A 17,547-nucleotide genomic window follows, 5' to 3' on the forward strand; every position below is an offset into this window, starting at 1 on the left:
TGATATGAAACTGCAAAGAGGAGAGGCCAAATATTTACATATCAGTAAATTTAATCAAAATAGAAGGGGCAGCTTTCCTAGAGATGCAACTGGGAATTGCAGAAATGGAAAGCCACCCCATGAAATTTGAATTACTTGAAGAAACCAAGTATAGTCCTCAAAGACCTTGCTTTTGATTAGGACACAGATTCCTTTCACCTGCTTTAATCACTTAGAAGTTGTGAGGCTTCCTGAGCAGCCAGCTGAGCAATGGGGTGAGTCATCTCCTGGAGGAACACGTTCGCTAGCTGGGTACAAGCTCATCTCCATAGGTGCCTCGTTCTGAAGTGAGGTGCAGCTCGTCTCATTCCTCTTGAGGATTGCTTTGTGGGCCTCTGCAGCTGCTCCTTGACAAGTAAGAGTACTGTTTGCCCCTACAGTTATTTACATTGAGATGATTTCCCATTGCCTGAAAGTAATTCATCTTTTTTTAAAATCGTGGTTGTTCAGTCAGCAAAACTAAGGATCTCTGTAAAGATGTAGTGGCGGTGTTGCTGATAAATAATCTAACTAATTTTTGAAAAAAACAAAACCAATTTGGGTACAATTATTTTTTCATCATCTGCAATGTAAATCAAGAACAGCTCCTGGACACCCAACTTGCATAGCAAAGACCTTTGCATGCAGCTCAGGTAATGTTTGTGAACCTCTGGGTCCTGCAGGATAATTTCACTGATGCTATGAAGCCAGGATACACCAGGTAGATGTATCCTACCTAATAATTAGGAAACACTCCCATGGGAGCAGAGACCTGGGGACAGCTGGGCAGCTTGGGGTGCTGCAGGCACTAGGGCAATCCCACCAGGGCCCACCAAGCTGCTGCCCCAGCAGACCCACGCCAGGAAGCAGAGCATAGATGCGGTCAAAATGAGAGAAAATTCAGGGATGTGTAAATAAAAGGTGATAAATATAAGGCAGAGAGAATGATGCTGGCATTGCATGAGGGAGGTGGGTGGTGGATCCCCAACCAGACAATTGCGGGGGGTTTGGGGCCTCTCCAGGCGCAGAGGAGGGCCACAGTGAGCCACTAACATCTCTGGATCAAAGCTCCTGAGGCTTCAAGAAGGTGGCCTGAGCCCAACTGTCTCTGGCGGTGATTTCTCAGATTTTCTGCTGATTATGCTACTGCAATCTTGCAAGGAATTTATGCATAATGGACATAAATCTCACTATACGAGCCACCTGAGAGGCAAGAAAAATGGTTTCTGTCCAGGATCTACATACAGAAATACATTAAACAACAGCTCTCTGTAGATCAGAAGCCTCAGTTTCAAATGCAGGTTTGGGGGAATAATGAAGAATAAAATTAGTGCTTTGGCAATACGTTAAGCCTTTTGGGGGGGAGCTCACTGGCATATTTTTATAGCCTTAAAGGATAAATGGTGATGTTAATAAATTTTTCTAACTTTTAAACTGATCTTTCGCAGGAGAGCGCAGAAAGGTTTTTCTGTGCACTGCTGAAGGGCTGGCAGAGCTGCTTGGCCAGGATGCCAGGCCAGCGCTGTGCCTTCCAATTAGCACAACACACACAAAGTGGCTGCACACAGCTGTGGGAGGCCACCAATGGCCGAGATTGATGGCCGTGCAGCCACACTATCGCTCACCTTTCTGCACGCAGGTGGGGACAGAGCTGTCTGTGGATTGCCAGCACCAACTTCGGCAGCCCCCAGGTTCAGTCGGGGGGAGATGCCCATTAGCACGGGATTACATCTGTTAATTATGCTGCACCTTCCCTACCAGGGTGTGCAATGTCCCTCAGTGACTGGGGACTGCCAAGTGGTGTTGATAAAACCAATCTAAAAACAAAATCCTAAAACAAGAGTGTGCTCCTTCCTTTCTGTGTGTTAGTTACTGCAAAGGGAAGCGTGATGTTATTAAAGTGGGTACAAGCCTCTTCCCGTCGTGTTTCTGTGGCTCTGGCTTTGTTATACACACACTCATAAATTATTTTGTTGCTATAGCAATAGTTTTCTCTGGGCCTAATTCTTTCTCATTTACTCTGCACTCTCAGTTCAATGGGGCCTTACTTTGGCAAATGACCTTTCAAATCGTGTCATTAAGTTACATTTGCTTCTGCTTTTTGGTGCTGATCTGGCTAGGGAATTCTTAATTTGGGTTAAAATGGACTTGAATATTCTTAGTAAAATAGGTACCAAGAGACTGCATCTGTAAAACTATAATATGTGTCGTGTGTGTTTGTGTCTGCATCTTTACAGTCAGCACGGATCTTCTCATCCTATAACATTCCCTGTATAGGGAGGGTGGCGGTGGGGAAAGCCAAAATGTATGACAAGAAACTCTCCATGTTCCCCATTTACACAATTCTGAGCTTCATTCTCACTTTAGCTTTTCTCAGCATCTAAGAAGTATCTTTCCATCAACAACTTGCAATTGCCAAATGATATTCCTCTTATCCCCGTATATCATTCAATGAAGCTAGATCTTACAAGATATCTCCTGAAGCCTTCTTCATAGGTCTTTGTCTCCTCTGTATGCTTGCTAATTGATACGCTGCTGTGTGATGTGGTAGCGTACCATGGAGGAACCTGGGGAAGCCAACTGACTGCCTTGTTCTGGGCCCTGATGGCCACAAGGGGACAATCACCCTGGTGTGCTGAGGAGATGGGGACCAGGAGGCAATTCTTCCTCGTCAGCTAGCCTGGTGGCATGGCATAATTACACTGGTTTCATATACAAATATGGGTTTTACTCCATTAAATACTCAGTAAATAATGTTTTCCTATATTAATTTTAAAATGGATATATTTAGAAATAAGACCAGGCTCTGGGTGATCTTTCTTAAACATCCTAAAAGAGTAATTATAACACCAGATATGTTGCCACAAGCATGCAGAAGTTTTAATTGTGGAAGGTTAATAAATAAAACTCATGTTGTTGAGCAGCTGAAAGTTCCTATTGAAGGGCAACAATGGGCTGTATTTTGGTACTATTATTTGAAATAAAAGCATTTGTGGCAAGAATTGTCTTACAGAAAGCCAGTGAATGAGGTTTGAGTAAGGATCAAATGAATAGAGCTGGTTAGTACTTGTTGAAATAGGGGGGGGAAATGTCTTTTCCCTCTGCAGAAATGATGCTTTGAGAGGGTGAGATTTCCTCTGTGGTGCAGGGTGAGGTTGAAGAAGTTTGGAAACTGGACCTCTTTCATGGGCCACTGCTGGACCCCAGGAGAAGCCTAGAAACTCTTCACAGCCTGCAGGGTGCTGAAGACATGTGTGAACCTATCTCAAGTAGTCAAAGTAATGTTCCTTTGTTGAAGGACTCAGCCAGTTTCGATGATGTGCAGCAGCAGCAGGATGCTCTCAGAGCACAGAGGGGTCATTGCTATCCACTGTGTGTGCAACTGAACAAAAAATTGCTTTAAAATACAGCACAAAATTCATTGCAAAGGTCTGAAATTGAGCCAGAGGGTCTCGTGTTAGTGGCAAGGGGTTAGGCTTGTGCAGACTGGCATTCATTTGAATTCTGGCCGATTTATTCATGGTTGCTCCTATAGGCAAATCTATTCAGATGCATCAACTCTTACAACTATTCCCACTTGGGTCAAGGCTTCCAGCTTTTCCACGCTTCCTAGCTGTCAGAGGCAGGTGCCTTAGCTTCTGCTGTTTTAACTGTTTTAACATCCCCAAGTTCTTTTTCCTTTATGCACACAGTGAAATTAAGCTCTGATGTCTGCCCGTTTGAATGCTCCTGGTAACACTGAGAGGGGATGGAGAGAGGTGGGTGCAGCGTGGAAAAGTGAGAGCCATAGGCACAAAGAAGGCTACGGAGTTGCTCAGTTTAACAAAGTGGAAATAGAGATGAGGTCCATGAGTTAGAGGCTTTTTCCTCTGAAATCTGTTGTTTGTAACTTCCTCTGGCTTTAATGAAGAACACCAGCATTTACAGATTGGGAAGGAGACTCCCATAGTGGCTGCTGAAACTGTACCAGTCAGTCCCAGGGAAGAGTCAGCTCTCAGAGGTGTAGCACAGCTAGTGTCTTTTCTGTCTTTAAATGTTGTTATTAGTGTACCTGAACATTTCAGATATATCTTATTTATTTATTTATTTATTTATTTATTTATTTTTAATTTTTAGTGGGATCTAGCTTTTTTTTTTTTTTCCTTTTCAAGAGACTCAGCTGGGATTATCGCATCATTATTTTCTGTGTCTTTGGTTTTGTTCACACTCCATAATGAGTAATCCTAGATTATAATATCTGCTTGATGCTAATATACAGCAGTCCATCATTTTTCACTGGGATGACTTTCAGTAAATAGTTTCTCTGTTCCTCTCGTAGCAGAGAGCTCTGCTTTTATAAATCTGAACTACTCCTTACCACGTGGTAGTCCCACGTGTGGTGTCTGTGTCTTTCTGTAAGGCATGAATTCCTCTGGAACCACCATGGCTTTCTCTGGAGATCTTGTATCTCTTTGGCTTCAAAACTCTGTTTGTTATTTTAGTTCATAGAATGTTCCTACTATGTGTACAGAACAGTTTTAATGTGCTCTCTTAATAGGAGGGAGCTATCATTGATATCTAGGGTGATAATTTCCCCTAAGGGCTGCATGACTAATGTAGACTTTGACCAAACTCTGGATTTTTTTCTCTTCTTCCTACCCCTAAATGATGTCTGCTTTTGGTTCTTTGCCTGTGTTCTATAAGGATATTTTTATTGTCTACATTTGAGGCACCAAACAAAATATCAATCTTTGAGGAGGCTTTTCTCATGAGAAATCATTTCTCTGCTAGTTAAAGATATCCTAAAATGTGGATATTTTATATAAAATTTAAGTAATGTTTTAGTTTTAAATGAATGAAATAGGTATATTAAGCAGGTATATTAACATTTATTTTATTGGCATTCATTTCTCTCACTTTATCATAACGTCTGGATGTTTTTTTATATATTGAGTGAGGGAGCTGTGGAGACCAAATTCCTCCTGAGGGTTGGAGAACAGAAGGGAGGAAAAGGAATCCATGTCATATGTTCATCTGGAATTCCACATGTGAAATATCATCATGATCCAAAGCCCATTTTGTATTGGTGCTAAGAGTTTTAGCAAAAAAGAAAAGCAGTGAATTCATGCCTGGAGTCCTTTTGTAAATTTTTCACTTGGTGTTTGCTCAGGCTCCCGTGATACCTGACCTCATATCCATCTCCATCATGTACCTTAATAATATTTTAGCAAACTCAGTGCTGTGAATTGTCTTTCTAGAATAAGATTTGCAAATGTACATTTTTGGTGGATGTTTTACCAGCCTTTTTTCATACTGAGCGTTACTTGCATTGAATACTAATTTGGGGTGGCCAATTAATTTTTATCATGGCCATATAACCAAACTAGGATAATCATCGCTTTTTGTTGTATATTTCCCTAAGCAACAACACAGTTTTACATTTTGAGCAGGAGCAAAACTACCTGAGGTTAGGAGAAATATAGACAACTACCTATTTTTGTTAGGCCACCAAAATACAGACATCTCACAGCTTTTTTAATTGTGGATTCTTAAAGTCTAATATCTAGGATTTAGCACCATTAATTCTGTAACAGAATTTATCACTGAAATAATTAATTTTCTTCAGAATGCAAGTGGTATGTTGTTCAGGGTAAATAATGATCAATCTGTGCTGTTGTTGACAGAGTAGTCCTAAGTTGGGCACTGGGACTTACTGCTTTGCAGACTCATTCGATGGAGGTTTTCACGTCCCAGCAGCAGTCCCTGCTGCCACCCTACATAGCTCAGGCTGCTCCAGCTGCAGGGAATCTCTCACTGCACTGGAGGCCACGACATTTTCTGAAAACCAGGTGAACACCACCCAACATAGGTGAAACCATCACAGAACGGCATGCTTTGATCTGCTCTTCTGTTACCTCCAACAAACACACACGTATGTTGCATTATTTACTCTGTAGTAGGAAATAGAGGCCAGCTTTGGAATGCAGGTCAGCTTCCTCCTCCACCAGCCAAAGCATGCCATGGGCTGAGCCCACCAACATTTTGTGGTTGAAGTAGGCTTCACCATCACTGGCAAGCCGAGCTCACTGACATAGATGTACTGTGCTTTTCTCTGCGACTTCAGCAAAAAGCCTTCTCTGCTTTTCATTTGTTCTCTTTGCTCCGAAGTTTCAGGCTTTCTCCAGGTGCCCTTTTGCTCTCTGCTGACTGTGAAATCAATGCACTTTTTTTGCAGGGCAGGGAGTGTGTCCCAGGCACGATGCATGTTCCACAGTCAGTCCCGGTCATGTGCTACATCTGCTCCCTGAAGTCATCTACAACAACATGCTCTCCAACGCTAACAGCTTTCAGGTGGCACAGCAATATGTTCTGCACATGGTCTGAATCGGGGCTTTTCACACAGCCATCACATTTGCTTAGGGAGAAAGTTCCTTTCCAGAGCAGAAACACAACATCATCCCTTCCAGTTCCATCTGGTAAGAATAAACTCTGCAGCGGAGTAAATCTGTTGTCCCTCCATGTCCAAGCAGAAGTTCCCACCTTATTGCACCTGAAAACATGTCTCCTGTAATGGCCATCAAATAGATTTCAAACACGTGCAGATGAGCCAGTAAGCGGTGTTTTGATTCCATGGTAACTTGAGCAAAGAGTAAAGGAATTGGACAAAGAGGGAAGATGATCTTGCTAGCAATGGAAAGGAGGGAAAATATATCCCGTAAAGCAGATGGAGAGAGATTATAAAAATACTAGGCTTGGATCTGCATGCACAGCTTTCCAGCCTTGTGGCTCAGCAGTAGAAGGAAAAATTCATCTCTTCCTGTAAATATTTTTACTCCTCAAATAAAATTATTTCTTGGTATTATCACATTAAAAGCAACTGCATCACGCTCCTATCCCCAAATGCTTAGCATTGCAGTCCCCAAATTAATGTGACAGTATCCTGAACATTTTTTAGCTTAGACCCTTCTAAATAAAGCACAGGCATTCCTCCCAAGAAAGTTTATTTTTTGCTTTGCAAGTTGTCTTACCGTTCTTCATCCTAGGTGGTATTCTTGGCTGGAATTTCAAAGCAATGTCAAAATTAAATTGTATTTATGTTTGGTAGTCCCAGTGTTCAGTTGGCAGGAGTCCAGCCATGGTGCTGAGTCCCCTGGCGTGCGTGCTGCTGGTGGCACCAGAGAGGAGCCCGTCCAGCAGTCTGGGTCCCAGAGGCCATCCCTCCACGAGTACCTGCAAAACGCCGAGGAGAAAGGCATCCCCTCCTTCCCTGTGCCATGCAGGCAGAGTGGGATGCAGAGAGGCACGCGAGGCACCGCTGCACCACGAAAACAGACAGCACTACTACTAGAAATGAAAAATGACTGCCAGTCAGAGCTAGAGAAGGAATTAAAGAATGCACATTTATTAATCCCACTTGTTCAAACCAAACTAGAGCTCAGATAACACCTCTTTTCCCATGAGCTAAGATTTTTACGTTAAAGCTCCTCTTTTGGAAGTGTCTGAAATATTTTTCTATTTCTTAGTTGCTCATGCTGAGCTATTGATTTTTATTTTTTTCTTGGCTCTAATCAGACATTACTGCTTTCTCTTAATTTAGTTTTATAGCTGTTTAATGAATGTTGTTCATGAATGAAGGAAAAAATCCAGAGGATTTAGGGAGCTAGAAACCTCTCTGGAATCTGATTCGCGGTGTATTTCAGGTAGGAGGGCGCACTGCTGCTTGTTCTCATCCTTGCTAAGCCTATGCAGCACCACAGACGAGATCATTTAGTCAGTTAAAAATCGTTCTGAAGCAAAATAACTTCCAGATGTTTCTCTAATTTTGTGGGACATGGAACTGTGAACAGCCATTAAACTTTATCCCTTTTTCTTCTTGACTTTTCAGAGAGAAACAGATAAAAGAATATGAAAAAAAAATCATTCTGCTGCTGCTGAGTGATGCTCATGGAAGAGAAAACTCTGGACTAAATATGTTTATTGTGGGTATTACCAAAGACAAGAGGAGATCACACATCGGAGGTTTCAATTGCTGAGGATGATACATTTGTTTAATAGTTATGCTTTCCCTATACCTGGCTCTGATACAGACTGAGAGAGAGATCATGAGGCATGTTTTCAGAAAGACATTTTTTGTTTTTTAAAATTAAACTTTACTTGCCAAAGAACAAGCTCCTGAGTAGCAGTTCTTTCTAATGCTCCGTATCTACAGCAAGGCTCAAATATATTTTCTCCTAAAAAGCAGTTTTCAGGACTATGAATTAAATCCTCCATAAAATTTTGATAAAGATCTCGAAGCTTCAACTTCAGAAAGCATGTACTTATTAAAACTCCTCTTACTAGATGTTTAATATAATATTGACATCTAGTAATTAATTTATCCATGATAGCATTCAATTCTTTTCTGCCTATTAATGCTGCGGTGTTCATTTTTGCATGTCATAGAAATAAACAGAAGAGATACCAATAGTTTTTTTTCTATTACTTTTTATGTGGTTTTCACATTTCTTTCCCATCCGTTTAATACTAAATGTTGTATCAAGCTGTGGAAATTCACTGGTTGCCACAGTGAACACCCAGCGAGAATCTTTATGAGGGTGCAGCATCAGAGGTGGCTTCAGAGATTTGGTCCTCTCATCTCACCCAATCCTTTCACTTGCCAACCCAGTAGTTTGGGACAGGGTGTGAGGGCTGGTGTGTGACTCAGAAACCTCCCTCAGAAACCTCAGCTTGACTGACTTGCTGTTGTCACTGCTTAGGTTCTTCACGTGATTGTTGAATGGAAAACCAAGTGGATTTTTAACATCTCTCATTTGTATTTAGCAATTAAGAACCAATAAGATATGTTCATGCGGTTGTGATACTGTTTGGAAAAGACCCAATGCAGGCTTTTTCTATATTTTCCCTGTAAGTGGTGTCATTTTACATTAATGTAGGCTCTGTTTTTGTTGAAGCAGCTCCTGTGTTTTTTGTTGGTTCTTTGGATTAGACTGGCTGCTATGAATTTGACAACAGTTATCAAATCTCCCCTGCAGCGGACTGACTGTCAAGGATATGATGGTCAAATGTTTCACATATTGCAATCAAACCATTTGTGTTTGGTTTGAAGAATTCCAAAAGAAAGCTGTCAGCTAAGAAATGAAGTCGAAGTAGCCTGAAGCTTTTGGAGCATGTTGATCCAATTATGATGATCCACTCATATCCTTCAGCTTTTTTCAAAATCAATTTTCATTTTAGCTCAGGGGACAGGGTGGTTTTTTTCTTTTTTTTTTTTTTTTTCTTTTTTTTTTTCTTTTTGGTAATGCAGAGAAACATCTGTAAGGGTATTTCAATGTGTTGTTTCAGGAAATTTCTTTTTTGTGCAAGAGAGCATTGAACTCTACATGTATTTTGCAAGTGTCTTTTGTCTCCAGCACACACACACACACTTACATGTTATCTGCCTGTGCAGACGTGTATCTGTATATACATGCAAGCAATGTCCACTAATCTGAGTGTGGATTTTAAAGTTATTTACATGTGTTCAATCCAGTTGATTGAACACGAGGGGGAGAAAAACTACAGGAAAACCCCAAAGGGGTGTTAAATGGCCAGCATGCAAGGATGTAGAGAAACCTAACCCGTAGGTGTTGTGGACCAGATGTTCAGCTGGCGTTTAACAGCAAAGCTGTTTGTCACCGGCAGGGCTGTATCCTGCAGAGACACTGCTGCGTGTGACATGCTGACATAACAAGCCAGTGGTCAGCTATCTCCTTGCTCTCCTTTGGCTTACAGATAACATTTGAAAGTGCCTGATATTTATTATTCTGCTGCCAGGGAGTTGTTGATGTCTCTGTGCCCAGCGCAGACTGAGCCTGATGCCACAGCGTGCGAACAACATGATTGAAATCATGTTCACCCACCTGGGATCAAGCCATGGGTTTGCAGCTTTTTTGAGTTTGGACAACAGATTTGATCCAAGGTGATTGCATCGTTCTCATCCTAGATAATGCACTGTTGTCATGTTGTTTCTGCACTAGATACATAGCAAGTATTCAGTAAATTTAATTAGATGAGATATTCCAAGCCTTTGGACATGGTAATAGGAGCTAGGAATTTGGATTCAGAAGTGTTTCCACACTCTGGATGCTGTCACTGGGAGGAGAAACCCTCCAGCGCCCAAGAGAGACACACAAAATCTCCTATGGAAGGGAGGGGAGCGAGAAACAAAGCTGGAGCTCTGGCCCTGTGGTTATTTGTCCCATGAGGTCCAGCTCTGCTGATGGTGTCCTACAACCGTATGTAACCATCATCACCCACAACCTGGGTCTCTTGGTCAGGAGCTCTATACTTTCTTCAAACTGGCAATTATTTTGCAAACAGTCTACACACCCAGCAAGCCGTGAGTCCTGTGACCTTTCAGAGATCCATAAATGCTGCTCAGAAACCACCTGTATAAAATCTCAATCATTTAACCCAACAGTAAAAAATATATAAGTTCCCAAAATCTCCAGGAAGTGAAATTTGACCTTTTCTCTACGATTCATCTTCAAGCTTCATTTAATGGTAATTCTGCTGTGAGAATAGAGTGCTAGGAGATGAGGAGGGGGAGCCTGTCTATAATAGTGGGAAATATTTCCAAGTTCAAGACTTGCTGAAGACCACAGAGAACTCCTCGTTACTGTTTGGTTTATTACAGATTTTAAAGGAGATGTTTATAAAGAAGTTAATTTTCTTGATTTTATCACAACATACCTACAGCTGAACTGTGCATATAACCTCCTTTTCAGGAGTATATTTGGTTAAATCAAGGTATCAATGTCAATTGGATTGCTTATAATTTCTGTGGTATGGAATAAGGCAAGGCATAGCTGATGGTACTTAAATACCTTTGCACCTTGCAACACTGAGTTTTAAGAGTGATTTTGACAAATGTTGGCTTTCAGCAGAAACCAGATTTATTTTTATTTGGATCTGAAGTCCTGGCATTTCTCAAGGAAATGAAGAGCTTATTTGATAAACCCCCCAAACCCAGGAGCAGATTACAAACTCTGACTTTAATGGAATGAAGCTGATTTGCACTGGTTGAAGCTCTCACCCCTTTCTATCATACCTCATACACAAATTTGCAGTAAAACAGCACCAAATTCCCTAGGATTTTTACAATGATCTGCATCAGCCCCGTAAAGGCGGTTATCTGGAAAGGAACAGGCTGAGATACCAAATACCTTGCCAAGTATTTTTATTAACTGATGATGGGGAGCTTTATTAAGATCAGAGATCACCTTTCAAACCTTTTGGCCTAAATGCACTTTATCTTATATTTAGAATATGTCCAAGAAACTTTGAAGTTAGAAAATGAAGCCGTTTATGGAGTCCTCTTGCCATACAGTAGAGCTGCTGTTCAAAAGCACTATTCAAAAAAAACCATGTAAAATTTCACATGACAGTAAATATTTATTGTTCATCAAATTAAGGAAGTATCAGAGATAGGCTAGGCATCCAGCTGGCAGGTTTTCAACAAAACGTTAAATCTTGTGCACCCATTTCCAAGCTGTGCAGTTAGCAAGTGTCAGTAGCTGTTGAAGGCAGGGCTTCCAGCAAAGGCCAGGGATAAGGGCAAGTTTCTCCAAGATAAACATGACGGGCCATATTCTGCGCTCAGACAGATTTATCCTCTTTTTCTCCCTCTTTCTCCCTCCAAACCAAAGGATTGATTTCATTATGCGTATTTGTCTCTGGTCAAAGCAGAATATTTGCTTCATTCTCCGGCTCTTGAAACATTCATTCTAAAATCTTTCCCTAATCTAGGTAAATTTTCAAAATCTTTTATTTTTACTGTGGATAAGGAGTGGAAGTCAGCATTTCTTGCTCCTCGAGGAGATGCTGTACCTTTGTGTTTGCAGCCGTGATGACAGCACTGCACAGATGTTTCAGACAACCATGGACCTGCATAAACACAGAAAAAGCCTGTCCAATCTCTCTGGATACTGAATTGTACAAGGAGTAGAGCATGCAAAATTAATACAGCTCATGATATTGAAATAAGGAAAATGCCAATCAAAATCTCTAACTGCTGATATGAGGTATCCCAGGAAGGCAGGATTTCAAGTAAAACCTATGTCAGCAGCTGACTCCCTTGCAAAATTGTGTAGTTAGTTATTTTTTAATTTGTGTGGATGCTCTGGGTATGGCCTGGGACAGCCCACTGTATGAAAGCAGACTTTAATATGAGATGAAATACAGGGTTGCAATTAGAGCACTACAAGGAAACACAGTGGAAAATATTAATTGACTGCACATCATAAATCTGGCCTGTGCCAAATTTCTCTGTAGGCACTCCAAGAAAGGAAAACTCTACAGAAGGATTTAAAGAATAATCCAGTAGCTTTTCCCATGCGTGTATGCGGTTTGGATGAATGCATGAAATTGCTTTTTTGAAAATTTACCAGCTGGAGCTGGGCAGTATGGGATGGTCGGAGGCAACTGTCGGCCTCCCAGCGCTGGGCTGGGAGAGGTGGGAGAGTACAGAGCTTGGAGGAGGACAAGCTCCTCAGCAGCCTGCTCTGGCTGGCCCTGCCATCAGCCTGGGTGACTTCTGGATGTCCTTGTGGGTCCCATGAAGACAGGCTGCTGATGGTTTGTTGTATAGAGGAGCAGAGAAGGCCACATGTTAGCAGTGTCCCCCCACATAAAAATAAAAAAAATAATAGTAATAATAATTTTTAAAAAATCTGGGACTTAAACAGAGCCTGGAGGCTTCTACATAAGAAAATTTGCAAGTGAATATGAAGTCAGTATTATGTAAATATAAGCTAAGGTACCAAGAGGCAGATAGTGGGGTGGTGTTTTCTGCAGTGGTTAGGTACTTGTGCATCTGATCAGGCTGGGGAAGAAAGATGGATAGTTCTGTTTAAATCATATTGAACCGGGATAGGAAAACAGGCAGAAGGAAGGCGTGAGGTTTGGGCAAACCTGCCCCCAGCCACGCCACATGAAGCTCAACCCCAGGGCAAGCACTTTCACTGCACAGAGTACCTGGAGGAATGCTCTGAGGCTCTCGCAATGTTGCTGCCCTTTAAAATGGAGGAGGAAGATCTCCGGTACTGCCTGTACCCTTGACCCTTTGTGCTTTCTGCTTTGAGCGTAAACCACTTATCGAATTCACGCATAAATATTGTAAAACTTCTAGAGTTGTTTTTAGCTGCTTAAATTTCAAACATGAGTAAATGGAATTATTTTATTTTATTTTATTTTTTACTGTGAGCTGCTGCTGCTCAGGGGCAAATACATAAAGATGATGCATTTCAAAATTGAAGCTTTTGACTCAAAGTTTAGCAGAGTCATTAGTCATGTCATACATGCCAAGTCTGGTGGAATTTGGCATAGCTGTTTAAATTTTAACAAGGGCTAAATTAAATGAACCTTTACCTAAGATATACTGCTGAGGACAGAATGCCTACGGTTATGATCCAGATGCTAATTTATCAAGAACTCTTGAGTTCTCAGCTTCATATTAAAATACCAGTGTCAGCCAGGATCAATCCCTACAAATCTGCCAAGAAAGATACAATTTGGATCAAACAATAGCATTTTTAGTTAGGCTGCGCAGACACAGTTTGGCTCTGATGTATTTTCCTGGGTGAATTACAAAAGCAGGATTTGGAGATTCTTCCGTCTCGGGAATTAAATGCTCAGAACCATTGGCTGTCAACTTGAAAAATGTTAGATCTGCATCTCTCCACAATTGTCTTAAGTTTCTTGGAATTTAGCCCAGCTATTAGCAGGGGGTAAATAAGACAAAATTTGACAACAATGTGCATTATAGTGTGAAGTGTTGAAGGATGAGTTTTAGATGTGAACGGTTAATGGATTTCTTAGAAGAGCAGTATTTGATTTGAAGCTTAACGTGTTTTTGAAGAAGGTTCACCTCAGTTACTCTCTAAAAATTAAATATATATATATATATAATTCACTTTGAAGTACTGCAAAAAATGCAGGGTAGTGTTCATTACAAATATAGTTTTAATGTGCAGCACTGTGAGTTTGAGTCAGCCAGATTCAGTTCAGCTGTTGGTGTAAATCACTGCAGTAAAATGGGAAGTGCTCTGAGAAACAAGGGTTAAGGAGCTATTATTTCCCAGCACATTCACATCGTTTCAAGACTCCTCCTTTTGTTTTCACATCGTATGGTGCCAATCTGACTCGGGGCTATACTGTCAGACAGGGAGTGATTCTGTCTTTTCATAGAAATGTTTTTTTATTTGGCTACTTCTGCTAATTTATGTGTTTGAATAGCAAGATTCCTTCTTCTCTTCCATTGGCTGGGCTTCCTACATTGTCTTGACTAGAAGTAAAAAGTCCCAAGAAATTAATGATAATTTTACCACAGTGAGAGCTGTTTACTGTGCATAGTGCAGTTAATGTAGGGCAAAAGTAAAATATCCCATTTCAACAGGTAAATCTGTTCTGTATGATGAGCACGAATACAGTAAATCCTGATACAAGCCCCAAGCAGTGTGAACAAACCCAAATACATATTAAATCTCAATTCAGTGAGGTGTTTGAGCCTGGGGTTATTTTAACATGCATGCAGTCCTACTAAAGTCAAGGGGTGCACAGTTATACCTATACTAAAATGCTTTGCCAAGATGAGCGCTGGCAAGCAAGTTAAAGCCTTTATTATACTGTTGAAGTGAATGAGTGATTTTTCTGCCTCTCTCTGGACTTCCTTTCCTAGGAAAATATTTTTCGATAGTATTTTTCTTTAGGTTCTGAGGATGTTTCTGGAACCACAGCAAGTCCAGTCGCCCTGCCCTGCACCTGAGCTGCCTGGTGTTAGCTCCAGGCAGCAGCTTCCAGTGGAGCCTGACTGCATTTCCATAGGCTTTGATTTCTTTGCCGGTGTCAACACAAAATTTCGCTTTGGAATTTGAGGTAGGTTTCTACCTATTAGATAAATCTGTGGGCAATAATGATGAAAAATGCAGCATGCACATAATGCCGTTAAAATTTAACTTTGCTCAGTGGGGAATCATCGTCCCTTGCCCTGTCCTGCCTTTGGTAATCTGTTGCTATGTCCCAGGAACCACATTGTATACCTGCAAGTTTTCAACTCTTGATTTTCTTAGGAAGGAGAGGATGACTTTTTTTTTTTTTTTTTTAAAGTTTTATTTCCATGTTAACAGGTATTAGGTATGGCATTTGACAGGAACCAGCTTCCACATATATATGGCTGATGCTCATGATGGGCAACAGAAACTTCCAAACAATTTGTCATACCATGACTTTAGCAAGAAACACAAGCGCAGGCCTGAGCAAAAGCATCTGCGTTGTTCCATCTGATGAGACCATACAACTAACAACGGATGGACTGAACCACAATGACTTATACTAATCAAAATACCACCCCTTGAGACCAAGAACCTGGGGAAATATGACCTAATAGCCTATACTCAGTAGTTGCAATATCATTAGGTCACCAGGTTAAAGAAAACAATATTAAATGGAGATGGTTCTCAGTGCACCACACAGTTAATGTGAGGTATGGAAAGGAACAGCCGAGGTGCAGCGTCCCCAGCTCTAGAAGGGTTCCTGTGAGTGAGGAGTTTACAAGCTCCCATTGATCATTCCTCATTGCAACATGTGTATACAAGAGCAATCTGAAGTTTCAGGAGTGTCATGTCGGGATGATGAGTCCATCAATTTTCTTTGGCTGTAGGTTTCCCTTCAGTGGCTGGAACGTAAATTACGAGAAGCTGAAGGAGAAAGCTGCAAATTATTGGGCTCTGTCAACTTCAATATCCTCAGCCTGATGGATCTGTGATTTGACAACAATCTGCTTGTCAGTCACTCTTGCAAAATATTAACACACTCGATTATCAAATGTGTTAGCCAACTGTTAAATCTAACGGGTAGAGCAGTCGAAAGTCCGGAGACACAAAGGCTCGCTCAGACTGCTTCTGTTCATGTTGCAAAGCATCTGCTCAAACTCGGGAGCTGCTCGTTGCTGGCCTCTGACTGCAGAGTTTCTTAGAGGTTTACAGTGTTCTCTAGGAAATCCTCACTGAGGGAATTCTGTCTGTTTCTGTGAGAAAACCAGAAAGGGGAGCACAAATATTGCTGCCCGATTACTCCAGGTGCAGCCCGAGTTTCTGCTCAGTCAGTGGGAATGGGATGTGCACAGCACTCAAGAAAATCAGACAGTCTCCTTGAAGATGCAGAATAGAGTCAATGTGGCAAAATGAAGTCCCCAGGTTTGAGAGCAAAAGCCGGGTTACCTTCACAAAGGTGTCAGAGAAGGGGACAAGCCTGCAGGAGCCTTGGAAAACTTGTCAGGAAGGGAAGGAGATGGGACCATAGGGAAGGGGCCACCAGACGTTTGTGGCATCCTGCAGAGATGAGAACAGGCACGTGGCATTGGAGACAAATCCACGGTGCAGTGAAGGAGGGTTGCCTGTTCCCCCTTCCAAACAAAAATATGAATTTTAAGAATACTTTCTGGCAATAATGGAGGAAAATCCCCCTAAGCATTGCAGCATAAAATGAATGAGGAATGTGTTGACAGTCTCCAGCACCTCTGCTCTTGGAGCTGCAGTAGCAAGGTGGCTTGGAAATACCTACTAAGAGGAGTGCCTGTCCTTAATAAGCACTGTTAGTTTAATTGCCCCCATTACAGACGTTATCAGCAGCAGGAAGAAGAAAGGAATCGCCTGTCAAGTGGAGCAGGAACGCCAGGACAGTCAGCGATGCGGACTGCTGCACTCTGCTGAATGCATAATGAAACTGCCAACCAGCATAAGCAAGAAATTATGAATTTAAGCTATCAGACCACTTCAAAAAGTCTTGCAGCTTTTTTTTTTTTTTTTTTTTTTTTTTTTTTTTTTTTTGTGCGTCTATATCTAAGTCCTCCTAAAACACCATGCCTGCAGAGCTGGTTAAGTAAGCACTGGCTGTTGCTTTAGAAAGCACTGAGATACGTCCCACCAATTCATCTTGGCTAGTTTTTTTATAGATGAGGAATAGATCAATTATTACATTTAATTGCTTGTGTGGATTTTTTCTAAAAAGTCGTATCTTTAAGCACATTGGTCTGCCTTAGAAAATGATGATGAGCCTTACTCTGTCTCCCCATGCCGTAAATTATGATGGGCTGCTCTAGATATGAGTGTTGTGCTAAACATTAAAAACAGTCACCTGGAAACAAATAAAGTACGAGTAATAACCAAATGTAAATTTATCCCCCATATATAATGGGCTAGTAAATGCTGACATTCAGAGGCAGGGAATGTGGTGCAGGAGGAGGCTGTTGGTTTTTGCAATTACAGTCACAATCCATTCTCAAAAGATTAAAGTTTTACACAGTGGTTGTTCTCAGGAAATTTGCTGAATCCTAATATTTAAGATGAAAGCATAATAAAGGGTGATTTTTTTTAAAGAATTGGCTGATAGATTTGATTTGCCAGTTCTCACTGAAGCAAAACTTTCTACTGACTTCAATTATCAGTAAATTGTGTTGACCTCAATAAGGATTTTTGCAGAACTGGGCCCGTAGCATGAATAGGCTGTTCTGTG

General features: G+C 41.3%; 1 long non-coding RNA gene across 1 annotated transcript; it reads left to right on the plus strand.

Annotated features, from left to right (window-relative positions):
- Positions 1–220: 220 nt before the first annotated feature.
- Positions 221–8,478, plus strand: LOC106014537 (uncharacterized). Its single transcript, XR_001185913.5, has 3 exons — positions 221–394; positions 6,233–6,473; positions 7,883–8,478. It is a non-coding gene; the product is annotated as an uncharacterized lncRNA (long non-coding RNA).
- The last annotated feature ends 9,069 nt before the right edge of the window (positions 8,479–17,547 follow it).

Source organism: Anas platyrhynchos, chromosome 10, assembly GCF_047663525.1.
Source record: "Anas platyrhynchos isolate ZD024472 breed Pekin duck chromosome 10, IASCAAS_PekinDuck_T2T, whole genome shotgun sequence".
NCBI lineage: Eukaryota > Metazoa > Chordata > Aves > Anseriformes > Anatidae > Anas > Anas platyrhynchos.